Raw genomic sequence first — 18,004 nt, 5'->3', positions numbered from 1 at the left:
ATCAAGCCCCACATCAGGCTCCTCCGCTATGAGCCTGCTTCTTCCTCTCCCACTCCCCCTGCTGTGTTCCCTCTCTCGCTGGCTGTCTCTCTCTCTGTCGAATAAATAAATAAAATCTTTAAAAAAAAAAAAAAAAAGAATTTTAGGACTTCCAAATCCTTCAGATTCATTCACTGAGCCTCCTTGGCCAGATTATAGTTAGACCGTGTGGCTTGATTGCTGAGCAGATGAGAGTTTACTAAAAGCAAGAAGTTTAAAGTCATTCATACCAGAAGATGATCCAGCCTTATCCTGCTGCTTGGCCGTCACAGATGTTGTTGATACCCGCCCACGTGCCTTCTGCACTCACCACGCTGTAGTCATTCCCTGCCTCGTGTGGGAAGGGGTACATTCCAAGACTCCCAGTGGATACCTGAAGCCCCAGACAGGACTGAACCCTATACATACTGTTTTTCCTATACATACTTATCTATAATAAAGTTTAACTTATAAATTAAGCACAGTAAGAGATTAAAAATAAGAACTAATAATAAAAATAGAACAATTACAACAATACACTGTAATAAAAGTTATGTGAATGTGCTCTCTCTCCCTTCTGATGATGATGATAATAAAATGCCTACGTGATGAGATGAAGTGAGGTGAATGACGCAGACATTGTGACGCAGTGTTAGGCTACTGCTGACCTTCTGACAGTATGTCAGAAGGGGATCATCCATTTCTAGTCCACAGCTGACCGTGGGTCACCGAATCAGAAAAACAAGAAACGGCAGACGATGGGGGACTACTGCATACCTAACGCAGGCTTCCAAGAACAAACGCCAGCAACCAAAGTCTTCCTTGAATTGAGCAAGGCAGCCCAGAAACTCCAAGGACTAACATGCCTGGGAGTGGCTCTCATCAGTGACTCCCAGGCATTAGGACAGTAGTGCAGGTAACGCCTCTTACCCACTCAGGATTGTTAATAGTGCCTCCCTTCATTCTCAGCAGCTCATTGGCAATAAGCTACATGCCCCCTTGGTCATTGATGACTTTGAAAAGAGCTGTTTTGGTAGAGCGGTAGAGGTGGAAACTAGATTGGAGTGTGAACAGGAGGTGAGAAAACTGAGTCCGCTTGTGTAAACAAGTGTTTTGACAAGTTTGATTATGAAAGGAATAGAAAGGAGAGGCAGCCGGAGGATGCTCTGGTGACAAGGAAGGGCATTGTCAGTAGGTTTCATGTATATAATGACGGGAGTAAACCTCTAGTGAGCACAAGATTGATGATGATGGAAAGAAAGGAGAAAATTAAAGAACCAAAGTTCTTGGGGTGGGGGGGGAGGGTAAATCTAGAAAAGCAATTACTATTAGCCAGAACCCTTTTGCCTGATACATTAGGCGCCAAAGAACCATGATTTTTAGTTATAAATAAGGTACACCAGTTTCTACTTTGTCTTAAATATCCTTTTTGATATTTCTCAACACTACTCGATCATTTAATACTCAGGATGATTGTTTCATTAACATACTATAATGGCTCTTAAGAATCGTGTTCACCTAGTAACAGTAACTTAGATCAGCATTTCCAGAATTGTGACCTAAAGATGCCAGCATCTCATGAATTATTGAGTACTTGGAGGTAAAAGTGTTCCATGATCAAGTAAATTTGAGAAACACTAGATATTCTATCTGTACTCAGATATTGACAATGCTCTACAATATAAACCTCAGTTTAATTTTATTTAACCAAGAATTTCCTCAGAATGAGAAGTGAGAATTTATCCTAAAACATATTCCCCTATAAGTATCCACACATACTCTTCTGTCAATTTTCTTAGCATTCATGTAGCCTCAAAATATGCAAACTAACTTAGAATCTGGAAGAGCAAGGTATTCTCTTCAAAGCTTACCCACTTACTTTAGACATCATTACCCCTAATTTACTATAGAATTGATGCCTATGAATTCATTTTTTCCTCTCAGAGAGGAAAAATTGTTATTTTCCCTTATTGTTCTATTTTCTATACTTTAAGCTGGTTGCCGCCATTGACGAAATAGTATAGGCAATGCTAGTGATTCAACTTTTAATAAGTTCTTTATGCAAATATTGTCAAAGGTCTCAGAAGGTCTAAATATATTTCATTCGTATGCTCCTTTTTATCTACATGCATATTTATTCCCTTGTAGAACTCTAGAAGATCAAAAGCAGTACCAATTTGAGAAGGAAAAAAATTGCAGTGCTAAAGAAAAAGCCAGAGGCTGTTCTTCCATAGAGCTGGAAATAAAAGTGAAATAAAATTAAATAGAAAGTTTCTTCCCATGGCATGTTCCCAACAACTTTGAACATTCTTTTGCAACTTGAACATGGGTTAGAACATGTTAAACAGGAAAAAAAAAAATTAGTGGGAGAAAAAAAGAGAAAGAGGACAGTGCTACTTACTCTGGCATAAGAGTAAAATGATTATATTGTGTAAATATGAAGTTTTCTGCCTCATCTACAAAAATGTTTCAAAGAAACTTAAAACAATTTGTAGACCATGAAATTCACATTATTTACAACTTCTATCAATAGTGCAAATAAGATTTGATTTTTACTACTAAAGTGAAGTTAGGCCCAAATTTTATATTATATAAGAAAATTAGTTGTAAAATTCTTCAGGAAACTGAATCCAACTTTAAATATCACCAGAACAATCATCGTTTCTGGGTAGCTGCTATTGTTATGGAACATTACATGACTTTCAACTCATGGGTCCTTTGTGGAGCTAAAATATCCCATGGCAAACATACTGAACATTAAAATAAAACAGGATCAATACTCGGGAGTAAAATTCACCTTGGGCACTAAGTATTAGGGCAAAATTAAAATCTCAGAGCCTCTTTATCTAGTTACTTAAACATATTCTGGAGGATTTGTAACTTACTTCCATTAATAGCTATGTAAAGTCAAATGTCTTTTAAGTAAGAGCCAGGTCTAATTATAATGTTTCTGCAATACCTTTGACTAATGATTTCCAAGGACATGAAATTGAACAAGTCACATGCCATGTTTATTGTATTGCTTTAGAATATTAACATAATAGTAAGGCTGCCTTATTCCCATTAAGACAATCCCAGAGGTCAAAAGACGACATCACAAGTTTTCGTAAGCAGTCCCAAATGCCATGTTTGCACACAGTCTATGTTCATTCTGAAAATCATTCATCGTCTTAAGAAAAGATGAGACAGTAGAAGTCTACTGTACTGGTTCACACCAATCAATTAATAAGTATATCTACTATACTGAATACCTACTAACATGATACAGGATACGAAAAATAAGAACAATGTCCTTGAGATATAACTGATGACCTCTAACACCAGGTGGCATAAGGTCTTGCACACAGTAGGTACTCAAATGCATTGCTCTGAATGTGAGAAAAATAGCAAATAATTCGAGATGACACAAAATTTCACACTAAAATATTTGGTATCCACCAGTGGTTCTCAAAACATCAGCATCACTTGGGAATTTATAGAAATGCAAATTCTCAGACCCCACCTCATACCAAACCAAATCTGAAACTCTAGGGTAAGGGCCTGGCAATATCTGTTTTAATACGCTTTTGAGGTAATACTGATGCACATAAAGTTTGGGAACCACCAGTATGAACTACAGCTGCTACTTGTTCTAGAGAGTCAAAAAGAATACTGAGGATGGAGAGACCAGGAAATGCTTCATCGTGAGGCAGCAGAGTGAGCCTTCCTGTTCTCGCAATACAGTGAAGATAACCAGAGAGCCTAAATCACTGATTGCTCTCATCGATAGGATTCAACATACCAACACAGGGTCTGTGTTTATTCTGACATCATTCAAATAAGAAAAATGAGGGTGCATGCAGCTGATCTAGAGAAAGGAAATAGTATGAGTGAAAGAACCCTGTGAGGAGCGAAAATAACGTTGAAGTATGCTGAGGTTTGTGAGGTGAGAGCAAAATGCAACATGGAAGGGACGGCTCTCTGGCAGAATCCAGCCGCCAGTAGCTGGATGCTTTTTTTTTTTTTTCAAGATTTTATTTATTTATTTGACAGAGAGAGAGACAGCAAGAGAGAAGAGACAGAGAGAAAGAGAGAGAGCAAAAGTAGGGGGAGGGGCAGAGGCAGAGGGAGAAGCAGGCTTCCCGCGCGCGGAGCAGGGAGCCCGATGCAGGGCTTCATCCCAGGACCCTGGGATCATGACCTGAGCCGAAGGCAGACGCTTAACAACTGAGCCACCCAGGCGCCCCTGCATGCTTATTAATAACACAGGAAGACCACACTGCCAGGCCTCCCTGTGGTTAGACTGGGACCTTAAATCTGGGATCCAGCCAACGGAAAATAAGTTGCAGTGATATTTGCCACATCTAGGCCTGAAAACGAACCCTCTGTGTGATCCCAGCCCTCTCTCACCCCTTCTGTGGAGACAGTAAAGGTTTGAGAGTGGCATTATCACACCACTGAAAGAGCCTAGATCCCCGCACCACTGCTGGAAGAAATGCTGCCCAGGAGAACTACCTCGGCAATGGTAGACCGGCAGTAGCAGGAGTGAAAAATAAACCTGTATTGAGTTAAACTCCTGAAATTTTGGGGTTATTTATAACCACAACATAGCCTAACTTACTCTGATTAAAACACTCTAGAAATAACCAAAAGATGGCAATGGCATGTTCATGACATTCAAAGGCAAGATTCAGCAAAGCCCTTAAAGAGAAACCAGAAGATTCCACTTTTCTAAGCACTTGGACCGATCAAATCCCCAAAGCCAGAGCACTGCCTTTTTAATTTGCAATTTTGGCTAATGGCCCTCTTTCCCCTTCATTTACAACTAGCATTCAGAAGACATGCATGATGAGTTCTTCCCATCCAGACAAGTAACACTTAGAATACTACCTCCTAAAGAGACTTAGCCTTCTGAGTGGATAATGGAGCAGATTATTTCCTCTCAGGCCCTTCAGAGTGGATTAGATTTGATAAATACTTCCACTCCAGCAGTAAAAGAGACAGTAGTGGTTTCATGATTTTTAGAGTTGAAGGATGATAATTTTGACCATCACCACATGATCTTTCTTGATCTTTCTACAAGTAATCAAGTCTTTGTATCATAATACAAGATAATAAAATGATGTAGTCAGGGCTTGGTCAGAAATACAGAAGACACTCAAGGTATCTCAATTAAGAAAAGATTAAACACAGGAAATTGAAGGCTTCTAAAACATTGGGAGGGCTACAAGGACAATGGTCAGGAGGGCTGCCGGCTTTCAGGAAATCAGAAAAGTCAGGAATCGAGGGTAGCCCATGATTTCAGCTACCTATAGCTCCAGTAGTCAGTCTTTGGGCAGATGCTTAGAAACAGCAGGAAGCTGCCACCCAATGATGTCCTCCTTTCAGGAGGACCCCAAAAACCACTCGCAAAAACTCACATCTGCCACCTGCTGACACCCACACGCCTTTCCTTGGCTGATGTTACAGAGGACTGGCTTGAACCTTCCAGAAGCCTTCTGGACCTCACCAAAGTGACCCTCATTGGCCGAATCGAACTGGAACCCTGCTGATTAGGACTTTGAGAAATTTAATTTCCAGGCTTTTAACCCCAGAATGCAAAGAAAAGGAAAAGAAGAGCAGGGATAGTGGTATTAACAGGCAATATCTAACACAAATAATGAGTTATATAAATGAAGAAGATGAGAGTGGACAAGAGGCCAGTTAAACAATCCTTATAAACAACCCATGGGATTGTATTTGAGACTTGGACAACGCCAATGTAGACCACTGGCCATGGTAGTTTAGGCGGTTGTCTCCAAATACATCACTTTCCTAGAGTATTGGTTGAGATTCCATTGGTAGCAACTAATGAGAACCAATTCTAGTTAAACTGAGGAAACTTCTAAAAAGCTCTACTACTTGGCTGGTCATTTGATCTTTGTGGTACTCATCAGTTCATAACAGAAACCCAACGGACGCTAGCTTAAACATAAAGGATATTTCTTAGATCCTGTATCTGGGAAATTCAGGTGTTGAACAGATTTTAGTTATGAGTAGAGATCCAGGAATCCAGTCTAAGCTATTTCTCCTTTTCCATCCATAGCTCTGTTTTTAATTCTTGGCTTTACGTTCCAGAGCAGCCCCCTAAGTGGCAGAGAAAATGGCCATGACAGGCTTTTCCCTAGCCCAGTTTAGCAACCTCAATGGAAAAAGAACTTCTTTCTCTATGACCACTCCCAAGGAAGACTTTGATCACTCTCTTTGGGTCAAATGGTCACGCATCCATCCCTGAACCAAACTCTTTGGCCAGAGGGATGAGTTACTCTCATCGACCATCCTGCAAAAGGTGGGTTCCAATGACTGACAGTCTCCCTAACACTACAGAGAATGCAGAAGATGCCCCTCCACCGAAGGAACAAAGAAGACAGGAAACCATTCTGAGAAAAGAGTCTGCTTCAGTGGGGCTGGCTGGTGATAATGGTGATAATGGGCAGAAGTGACAAACTGGAAAAGCCAAGAGAGGCTAGATATATACACAAGATAAAAGATGAGGAACTAGTCTAGAAGAGGTTGGAGGGGGAGGGAGACTATAAAAGAGAGGGCACAGGCCTAAGGGGAAAGAGGAAGAAAAGAAGAAAACAGAACAGAAACTCAGGTCTCTTTTTCCTTTTTCTTTTCCTTTTCTCTCTTTTCCCCTCTTCTTTTTCTCCTTTCCACATCAGACATTTCCTCACTCAGCTTTCCCCTCCAGGACCTCAGCAGAACAAGTTCCAGGACCCTCCTAGGAGCTGTAAAGATTACTCATTTGTTAACCAATAATCCTCTCTTAGATTATGAACTTTAGTTTATAAAAGAAAGATTTGTATTTCCTCACTGTTGGCCAGGTGTCCAGCTCAGAACAATCAATCAGTCACATTCTGGTGGGCAAGGCAAGGGCTGGCAGAGACCTAGCCCCATGTTTCCAGAGACACAATCCTGAGACACTAATGCACCCTAGTATACCACAGCTTAACCAGTCACATGGGTCATGTCTATGTTGCCATTGTCCTCCAGAGCTTTCCATATCAAAGAATTCTACACCCAGGCAGTTCAGTCAGTTGAGCATCTGACTTGATTTCAGCCAAGGTCGTGATCTCAGCGTTGTGGGATTGAGCCCCACATTGGGCTCTGAGCTCAGCAAGGAGTCTGCCTGGGATTCTCCCTCACCTTCTGCCCCTCCCACCCCATGCACACCGTCTCCCCCCTCCCCCCCAAAATAAATAAGTAAATCTTTTTTAAAAATTGTGTACAAAGCATGGGAATAACAGCTGAGGAAAGTGAGTGTGGGCTACTGCTATTATTGTCTTTCTCCTGTATATATAAACATTTTCACTTTTTCAAATGTGGCTCAGATAAAAATAGGAAGAGAACAGGATAAACAGCAAACTCTGGATTGGTTGTCAACAAGAGGATGATGGAAAAGTGCTACATAGAAGGTATTTCTGCCAAAAGGAAGATTCATTTTCAGCTCAGACTTCAGTCTGACCACAGGAACAAGTTTTTAAAAACCACCTCCATGACCAAAGCACAGGAAATACCACCCACGGCAGCAGAAAACAAACAAAGCAAACAAGGCGCAAATGTGAGTATTGTATGAACAGAACAGGAAATCATTCACAGGGAAGAAAGACTGGCAGGAGAATTCTTTATGGCACAGTGTTCCTGTGCTTCCCACCAGCAGCGGTCCTTAAGGAACAGGACCGCCATGCCCACCCCTTCACCGACTTGCCGCGAGATTCCAAAATTTCAAAAGAGCACTCATCAGACTCAAGTGCATATATTGGTCAGTTCCACACTCCTCTGTAAACCAGTAAGTGGAAAGAGGGATTAATAGCAGCCAGCTCCCCCGCCCCGTCCCAAGACAGAGAACTAATCAGAGTCCCGCTCCTCGTTCCCATAATGCACCACCTCTCTGGGTCACATGCCCTCCAACTCACCCTGTGTGTCTCCCCCACAGCACAACCATCTTTGTTTCCTCAGAATCAACCTGAGGACTAAATGACTTTAAGACCCCTTTTCTTATATCAGCTAGTCTTTCTATACATGCAGCTTTCCTTATCCCTCTTCCCAATTTGTCCCTCCCTCCCCCACCTCCAGAACTTACCTTTTTTCTATTCTAGCTGTTAAAGCAGGGAACTTGGGACTTAGATAAGTTGAAGTCTGTTAAAGAATTTGAGATGGAGTGGCAGGAATAAATTCAATCAGAAAAGGATGGAGTTCCCATCTCACTCTTTAGCCCGGATTCAGACAACACCAAAGCACACAGAGAAGGAGCTCTCAGAAATTGCCAAAATCTCATTTTATGTGAGAATTATTTATGCATGTGTCTGATTCCTCCACCAGGCAAAACACGTGACACAGAGGAGCTTTATCTTATTTGCCCTTGTGTCTTTAATAGTACCTAACACAAAGGTTTATTTAAATACACAAACAGTTTGCTGAAAGGAATAGCAGGTGACACAAAAAAGCACAACGGATTAGCTGAATAAACATGCGTTAATCTATTGGTTCAGGTGGAAAATTCCACTCCAAATGGCTGAGCAGCAACACACAGCAACAGAGCGAATGAAAACTGTACTACCATTTGTTTGTGAAGATTCTCCAGAATTAACTGAAACCACCTGGTTGTGTGTCCCTCCCTCGCCAGCATTCGGTTTTACATCACACAGACCAGGTCTTTGGCTTGGCTATCTTAGCTTCCCATCAAAAATGAGACAACTCTTACTTTTACTGGCCTCTTCACAGGTGTCAAGTGAGTCTTGATCCTATTCCAGGTGCACACACGCTGCTCCATGTTCTTTTCCTGCTCACGTCAGTGAAAAGGGAATACACTGCTCCCTTGAAACCCGCTCACATTCCTTCAGGTGACTTGAATACCAGCGGCTGTCCTGGAAAGCTGTTCCCTGAAAGAGTTAAAGTGCCTCCTTTTAAAAACAATCATAGAGGAGCAGATGGTACATTTGCTAACTGAGAAGATGTTGTTCTCACTTGGGTCTAAATTCCCTCCCTCCACCTGGCATCCCAGACAGCTGTGTCAGCTCCATCTGCCCACCTTGAATTCATCAGGTGAATGCTCCATTTCCTTAATTGAGGTTAAGCTAACCCAAGTAATCAAAGACAGGTATGGAATGTTCCCTGTCAAAACCATGCCTCTGATTATATGACACTAACAACTATTACTGCACTCAGCTACACTTTAGTACATGAAAAGCTTAGAACGGTGAATGAAGAGATAGGTAAACATGACAGGCAGGCCACTTTTCAAGGACTCATGAGCAGACTGCAGATGTCTCTCTTCCTCTTTAAGGTAAACTCTTTGGGAAAGCTTCCACTTGCTCTCAAGAACACTGATAGGTAACATTCCCTGCCTGGGAAGTCCAAAGACACCCTCACATGACAAAAGCCTGAGGGGTGTCAATGACCTGCCCTACTCAGTGGGAGACCTCAGGGACCCTGCTGCCATATGAGGGCCTCTCTGGGGGACAGCTGGTGCTGATCTGGCCATCACCTATATTCATTTATTGAGTGTTCCATTGATCTGGGCCCCTGGGATTGCAATGGGGGTAAGATCAACAAAGTCACTGGTCTCATAGTGCCTACATTTTAAGGGAGAGACAGATAATGAAAAGGTACAAACAAATGAATTTGACAATTCAATGAGTGACAATAACTCTGAAGAATACAGATTAATATAGTGCTGAGGACAGGCTGGGAGGGGGGCAGTAATCAAGGGAAGCAAGGTCCAGTGGGCAGCTGGGTAACAGGCTCTGTGGGAAAGAGTAGGACAGTCCTAATCTGAGGGATGTGGCTCCCTAAGCAAATGCCATTTTGGAATAAAACTTTGCTGCTTTGGTCACCAGACTCTACCCTTAAAGTTGCTGAAACCAGGATGGTAGGTCATACATATGCAGCTGGCTAGTATAAATTGTCTCTCCCCCCCCCACTAAATACCCATGAAATAATAATAAAAGTAGTTATACATTAGTCCAAAATGAAAAAAAAGATTATATAGCAACATTCACCAAACTGAAAAAGAAAAAAAAAGAAAGATAAAGTGACCTCTTTTCTCTCTCAGAAGAGTAAAGAAACTAGGTAAGTAAATAGAGACAAAGAGCTACTCTCAACAGAGACAAATTACTGAGCGTGTTCGCTGGGGAACTGGCTAGAGCATTCATCTATAAGAGGAGGCTCACACCTCCCTATAATGGACTGCAAATGTGGTGCTATTAACTCGATTCCAGATGTGACTTTATATGCTAAAGGTAAATTGCACTCAAACACATGCTCACTCATGTTCAATACATAAATAAAGGCCTTGGTTTAAAATTTCAGCAGGTGAGGGAACAAAGAGTTCTTGCTACTTATAACTCCCCACTGCCTTCTAAGGACGGTAGGTCTTGATACCTGGAGGATTTACTAAATGCAAACTTCATTCTCAGTGTAGTTATCTTTGGAAAAACTTGGAGAAATATTTAACATTGGGTGGGGGGAGATTGCAAGTAAAAAAAGAGTAGCATGTTTAAACAGTAAGTTCCCTCACATTTCTGGGATATACCTTGACCTCCAAAATGGTACCCAGACAATTTTAAAGATGAGTCATATGCTATTTAATTTTTCCAAAGCATGAAAAAAAAAAGAGAGAACTATTTCCAAGGAATTCTCAAGGCTAAATTTTCCTGAAACCAAAATAAAATAATAGCAGAACAAAAGAATAATGCAGAACCATCTTATGTAATAATATAGATGACGAATCCTAAATAAGACAATAAATTGATTGTATGAAAAGAAAAATAAAGCCCAAGCAAGTAGATTTTATTCTAGGAGGGCAAGAACAGTTCAACATTCAGGAATTCATTAATGTTATTTCCAGCATGGAGTAAAGAAGAAAACCTTATCATCCTCTCAACAAATGACAGAAAAACATTTGATAAAATTCCATATTTATTTATTTTTAAAGGAACTTTTAATAAAGTAAAAAGAAAAGGAAACTTAAGGAAAGGTATTAACCTACAGTGAATTTCATATACTGAAATTTTAGAAGTATTGCCATTAAAGTCAGAACAAAACAAGAATGATCAGAACCACCAGAATTATTCAGCATTGTCCTGAAAGACCCAGCCAATGCTATAAGACATGGAAAGAAAATAAGAGATATGAACATTTAAAAAGAGATAAAACTTAATTAGCACATGATATGATTTTCTATTTAGAAAATCTGTATTGGGCCTCTTTCTTCCACCCGACATTAAAATGAGTTATATATATTTAAATACCTAAATTTTAAAAGTACAATTATAAAATTATAATCTTGGGATTGATAATAAAATCACAAACTAATTCATTTATAATTTTATAATGTAAGCCATTCAGGAAGTATAAAATCCATAAAGGAAAAGATTAACAAGTCAACCACTTAAAATTTTAAACTTCTTAATAAATGAATTCAGTAAAGTTGCAGGATAGAAAATTCATTTCCAGAAATTGGTAGCATTTCTATACACAATAACAAAGTAGCAGAAAGAGAAAAAGTGCATTTACAATTGCACCAAAAATAATAAAATACCTAGGAATAAACTTAACCATGGAGACAAAGACTGGTACTCTAAAAACTATAAAATGTTGTTGAAAAGAAATTGAAGATGACACAAACAAATGGAAGATATTCCATGCTCATGTATTGGAAGACTTAATAGTGTTTAAATGCCTATATTACCCAAAGCAATCTATAGATTCAGTTCAATCTCTATCAAAATATTTTTCACAGAACTGAAACAAATAATACTGAAATTTGTATGAAACCACAAAAGACCCTGAATAGCCAAAGCAATCTTGAAAAAAGAAGGACAAAACTAAAGGTATCACAATTCCAGATTTCAAGATACACTACAAAGCTACAGTAAAAACAGTATGGCATTGGCACAGAAATGGACACATAGACCTACGGAACAGAACAGAGAGCTCAGAAATATATCCACACTTACATGGTCAATCAATCTATGACAAAGGAGCCAAGAACATACAATGGGGAAAAGACAGTTACTTTAATAAATGGTGCTGGAAAAATTGGACAGCTACATTACTTTTTTTCTAGGAGCCTCCCTTGACTTTCAGAACAAGTTATGGTAATGCTCCAAGTTTCCCAAAGAACTGCCTTCTTGTTCTTGGACAGCAATTGAGTTGGCATTGTCCATGCTACTTTACTGGACTCCCCAACTTGACTAAAATTTCCTAGAGGGCAGGTGCACCAAGAGTCCTCAGATCTGCCTACAGGTTCCATGGTTTGCTACAAGGACTCACAGAATTCAGAGAGGCTGTTATACTTGTGGCTGAGGTTTATTACAAGGAAAGGGTAGAGATTAAATGCAAAAGCACATAGGCAAAGTCCAGCAGAAACCAGATGGGAGCTTCATATAACTTCTCTCAGTGAAGTTTCATGTATGGTGTTTAATTCTCCTAGCATGTGTGACAACAGGTACAAAGTTTTGCTAACTAGGGGAGATTACACAAGCCTTGGTGTCTATGAAAATGTAAGTATGGAGAACCCACATGACCTTGACTACTCAGTCTCCAGCCAAGGGCAAAATGATGTAGCATGGCTCAGGACCCCAGGCAAACAAAAACAGGCATTTACCATAAATCACATTTTTAGCATAGACTATCTGATCTGGTTCAAGGTCTCAAATATACAAAGATACTGTCAGGCAGGATGTTCCAAGGGCTCAGAGGTTATCTCCCAGAAGTTACTCAAGGTCTAGTTCTTTCTTTGCAATGTGTAAGATTTAAGCACCCCAAATCTGCTGAATTAACCCATTACTGCATAGCACATATTGGTTTTGTTTACTATAAAACACCCAAAGAATAATGCTTCCCAGAGCACATTAGGTACTTATTACTAAGTTGAATTAAATTAAGAAAAGTCACTTTAACTATCCACATGCACAATTTTTCTCCAACATTTTATTTGGTAAAATGTGAAACCTAATATATAATTTTTAAAACAGCACAATCCATCCTTGTAGAACCTTCACCTTTATTTATCCATCACCAATTACTAATTTACTACCTCACCAAGTTCACGCTATTTGCAATATCTGTGCCTGGGTGTGTGCATGTGCTAATGTTTGCTGAACCACTGAAAGTGAGTTGCAGGCATCCCAGCACTTCACTCTTAAGTACTTAAGCATTTATCTCCAAGAAAAAGAGCATTCTCCTATATAACTACAATACCAGTATCATACCTAAGACATTTAACATTGAAAGAATAATACTAAATAACATGCTATCCATGTTCAGGTTCCTATAATTGTCCTCCAAATGCTCTTACAGTGATTTTCTTCAAATAACAGATCATGTATTAAATCTGGTAGCCCATCATCTTAACATTTCCTCCACCTTTTGTTTTCCTTCTATGACACTGACATTGACATTTGAAGAGATGAGGCTAGTTGTCTTGTGGCGTGTACAAAAGTCTGGATTTATCTGTTTCTTCATGATTTGATGCAGATTAAACATATTGGCAAAAATGTTACATCAGTACAGTTGTATACAGCTACATCCCAGTGCTTTCCATCTGATGCCACATATCAACTCATCTCATTACTGGGACAAATATCATTTCAATGTCAAATATCAATATCAAGCACTATGTATGTTTGATCCCTTCCATAAGGTAGTAGCTAACAAATCGCACCATTATAAAGGTGTCTCCTCCCCCTTGGAAATTGGTAAGTAATCTCTGAGAGCAGGAAGGAGGCTGGTGGGTACTTTATCCATTGGTTTTAGCAAAAACTGATGATCCCATCCTTGTGTATATTGATTACTATACTGGTGGCTGTAAAATAGTGCTTTCTAAATCTATCACTCTTTTCTCATTTATTAACTGGAATTAATCTATAAAGAGGAGTTCTGCCTCATACTCCTTAATTGAACTATCACTATGGACACATGTATTTATTATTTAATGTTTCATAGTCCTTTATTTCTTATCATCATTCTTCTTTGTGCTTAAATTAGAAGAAAAGTATGTTTATATGATAAAGCTATGAAGATGGCTATGAAGCAGTTAATTTCATTTTTAATTGCAGTATAATACACATCTATGAAATTCACACGTGTCCAGATTGATAAATATTCACAAATTGATGATACTCATGTAACGAGCACTGAGATCAAGAACCAGATATTACCGACAGCCACAGAAGCTCCCTTACGTCTCCTTCCAGACACTACTCACCAAGAGGTATCCTGACCTCTAACACAGACTAAGGGTTTTTTGGGGGGTTTTTTTTACGCTTTATATAAATGGAATCGTACAACATATATTCTTTTGTGTCTGTCTTCTTTTCTCAAAATCACGTTTGTGAGATTCACCTGATTTATTGTGTGTAGCTGTAGATCACTTATTCTTATTGCTGTACAGAAATCCAGAGTGTGACTATATCACAACTTATTTATTCATGTTACTACTGATGGCCATTGCAGTAGTTTCAAGTTTTGGCCCATGAACATTTTAGTATGAGTCTTTTGCTGAATATACATATGTCTTGCTGTTGACTGTTTAAGAGTAGAACTGCTAGATCATGGTGCGTGCATATATTCAGCTTTAGTAGATACCGCCAACAGAGCAACTATTAGTTAGAAAAAAAAATTCCATCTACTATGAAACTCAGTGATGAGCTATCCCTATGAACTCCGAAATAAAAGCAGGTGAAAAAAAAACAGTACCAGTTACAAGAGCCACACGGTTTTAACTTAAAATGAAATAAATGACCCCAACTATAAATCTATTTGGTGGCAAAACCTTGTTTCAAAATCAGCAAACAAGTAATTTGACTATACCCCCCAGTGGCATGTACCCTAAGGACAAAAAGGACTATTAGACATCTTTGACGGTTTTCATTTATCATTGGAAATGGGATTGATATCGTTATTCTGAAACTGTTATGAATGGCAACGTGAGACAAAGCAAATGAATAATACCGGCAGAGTGCTGAAAAATGGGAATTTAGGCAAGACTGGAAGAAGATTTAGATGTAGCTTGATGAGGTTAGTAAAAACCCTGTAGTCCTGAATTAGATTTGAAGTTTCAGTACAAACTCATAATGAATTTTCTTTTAAAAATTATATCACATCATTCTCCACTGAACAGGCATGCAAAAATGACCAATCCAACAGCATAGTTAAGTTCCTACACTATCTTCTCTAAATATCATTTCTCACTAAAAGAAACCAAAGCTCTTTGAAGAAGAGGCTGATTCTAAATCTGGAGCAGGAAATGTTCACATGCCTCGAATAAACATTATGACTGAAAACGAACTGTTAAAGATGGCTAGCATGACAGCAAAAGGACTCAGGAACCACTTGAATATGCTCCTACTGGCCGAAGATTGAACAATTTGAATGACAATTTGTTTAAATCCATGAATTTGTAATGATACTAAAAATTTATTCATTCCACTTCGAGAATGCTTAGGAATTACCTCAAAAAACCATTATCAACGAGGGAAATTTTCTCTTTATAGAATGATTTCAGTTTATGATTTCAGAATAATAAATGAAGAAGTGATGATTAAATTAAAAGATCATTATTCTATATCACTTAATGAATTAACTCATGATCACCAGTGGTTGCCAGCATTACAAAAGGAGAGACGATTAGACATTACTTTCCTCCTAGTGGAAGTACACATCACTATCTGTAAAGTAGTTTTGCCAAAATGGACCCTGAATATGTTTAACCCTTCAGACTGAACTACTAATTTTCAGGAAATACGGAGGACAAAGGAACAAGTTACAATACACAACACAGACACGATACAGTTCATTATTGGGAAACTATATGACAAAGGACTGAGCTTCCTCAACAAATATAAATAAAAATGCAAGGAAAGAAAATGGACCAGAAATGCAGATTAAAAAAGACTCAAGAGATCTTGTTTGGGTTCTGTTTCAAACAAACTGCAAATAATAAATACTGGCTGGTTCTTCAGTGCTATTAAAGAAATCATTGTTGTTTTTAGGAATTGCATGATGACAGTATTTTGGTTATGTTTAGGAAGAGTTCTTGTCTTTTAGAGATATATCCTGTAATATTTACCTGTAAAAATAATATGATATCTAGAATTCACTTCCAAAAAACCAGGGAAGGGATATGGAGTAGCAAGTAAAAGTATAGTGTGTTCATAAAATAATAACTGTTGAATCTGGGAGATGTATACAGATGGGGGTTTATTATACTGTTCCACTTGTGCACATGGTTAAAATTCTTTGTAAGAGTTCGAAAATACTAAGCTTACATAAAAGAAGTGAGTTTGAGATGACCCTAAAGAATAGGACGTCCGGTCCCCAGTTTTCATTCTCTATTATTCTTCCAGGAAAAATAATCTTTTGTTTTTAACTTGTCTCATGGTTCTTTCCCCAAGTCTCTGATTTTTGTGAAGTTTCACTTTCTGTATTTTAGTGAATCAATTTGTTTTCTCATGAAAGGAAACCAATAGTAAGTAACTTGACAGAATCTTCCAAATTCCTTTCTCAACTCAGACACAGTCTCAACTTCAGAAGTTCAGAAAGTATCCTTTTTGGGTGTTTTCTTCTCTAAACTGGTTCGTATAGTTCAAGACACACATTCACCATTGGTTCATGCATGGCCACTTGCTTTAGTTATTTTTAACAATATAATAAGGACCTACAAACCTGTCACTCAAAACAAAACGAGGACCTTAAAGGTATGCTACAACTAGTCATGTCTTTTCTCAAATTCCTGCCTTCTCCCACACCTGTCCAAAGTAACCATGGTCTTAAGTTCCACACCCATCATTCCATTGCTTGTCTTTGTATACAGTTTACTCGCATCCATTTTAGTTGTTTTCAAGTTAATAAAAAGGATATCATGCCCAGGCACATGGGTGGGTCAACCAGTTGAGCGACTGACCTGATTTCGGATCAGGTCATGACCTCAGGGTCCTGGGATCAAGCCCCTTGTCAGGCTCTGCACTCAGCTGGGGGGGGGGGGAGTCTGCTTGGGATTTGGGATTCACTCTCTCCTTCTCCCTCTGCCCCTCCCCCTGCTCATGTGCTCTCTCTCTCTCTCTCTCAAATAAATAATAAATCTTTAAAAAAAAAAAGGATAACATGCCATAATATGTTGGGAACTACCTTTTTCACTTAGTAGTACATCACCAAGATCTACCCATATTTTAGGGTCACCCTGTAGTTGTCTGTTTTGACTATTGCTTAATATGCCCTTGTATGAATACTCTCCACTGATTCATCCAGTGTCTCACTGCTGGGCATCTGGGTTGTTTTCTAAAGTTGCACCGTGATCAAAGATGTTATGCACCATCTTGCACATATCTCCAGTTGTACAAGCTTGAGAGTTTCTCCTGGGGATATTCCAAAGAATGAAACTGCTGAGTGATAAGGGATGGGGATGCGTCCCCCTCACTTTCCATGTGAAGACTCTTTCCTGCGGGAACACTGCCTCGTGCTTGAATCGGGAAGGTGGCCCCCCTATGCTTTGGTGTGGTTTGTCACTGGCTCTCTTTTCCACCTCTTGATTTTCCAACCCCGTGGTAATCTAAGAGATTTGTTTTTACATTTAGTGCTTCAGAATAATTGAAGAAAAAGTACTAGCAAAAATGTTCTGAGCTTGGAGAGCTTCAGGCATCCTTAATTGGCACAACTTTTTCAGTTAAAATGATGGAAATTAAACTGACTGCTAACTATCCACATTTCTTTTGGGTGCTGTAATCAAGAAAAAAAATATGACCTCCCTCTCCATATAGAGAGACATCAAATCTATTCCAACTTTCATTTTAAAACACAATATTGAAACAAATTCATCTTGATCTTTTTTTCTGTTGTGTTTACTGTTTCCCCCTGCTTTTTTCTTTTTAGAGGAACAGATTTTTAAATCAGTAACTCTTGGGGAGCTACTGACATTTGTGAATCTCTTAAAGCTAAACTCTTCTCATATTTTATGACATGA

The 18,004-nt window shown here is 39.0% G+C and overlaps 1 protein-coding gene across 7 annotated transcripts in view; it reads right to left on the bottom strand.

Annotated features, from left to right (window-relative positions):
* LOC123787403 (uncharacterized) overlaps positions 1–18,004 on the bottom strand; it is a 426,574-nt gene that overhangs the window by 269,541 nt on the left and 139,029 nt on the right. For all 7 annotated transcript variants that reach the window (XR_015727625.1, XR_015727626.1, XM_087869793.1 and 4 more), the window contains one exon: positions 8,744–8,921. The gene's annotated coding sequence lies outside the window, so the exon portion shown is untranslated. The remainder of the gene's footprint in view (positions 1–8,743; positions 8,922–18,004) is intronic.

Source organism: Ursus americanus, chromosome 19, assembly GCF_024610735.1.
Source record: "Ursus americanus isolate L20-20 chromosome 19, mUrsAme1.1.p, whole genome shotgun sequence".
NCBI classification, from domain to species: domain Eukaryota; kingdom Metazoa; phylum Chordata; class Mammalia; order Carnivora; family Ursidae; genus Ursus; species Ursus americanus.
The sequence above is the reverse complement of the archived record's forward strand: the minus strand, read 5'-3'. Positions and strand labels throughout refer to the sequence as shown.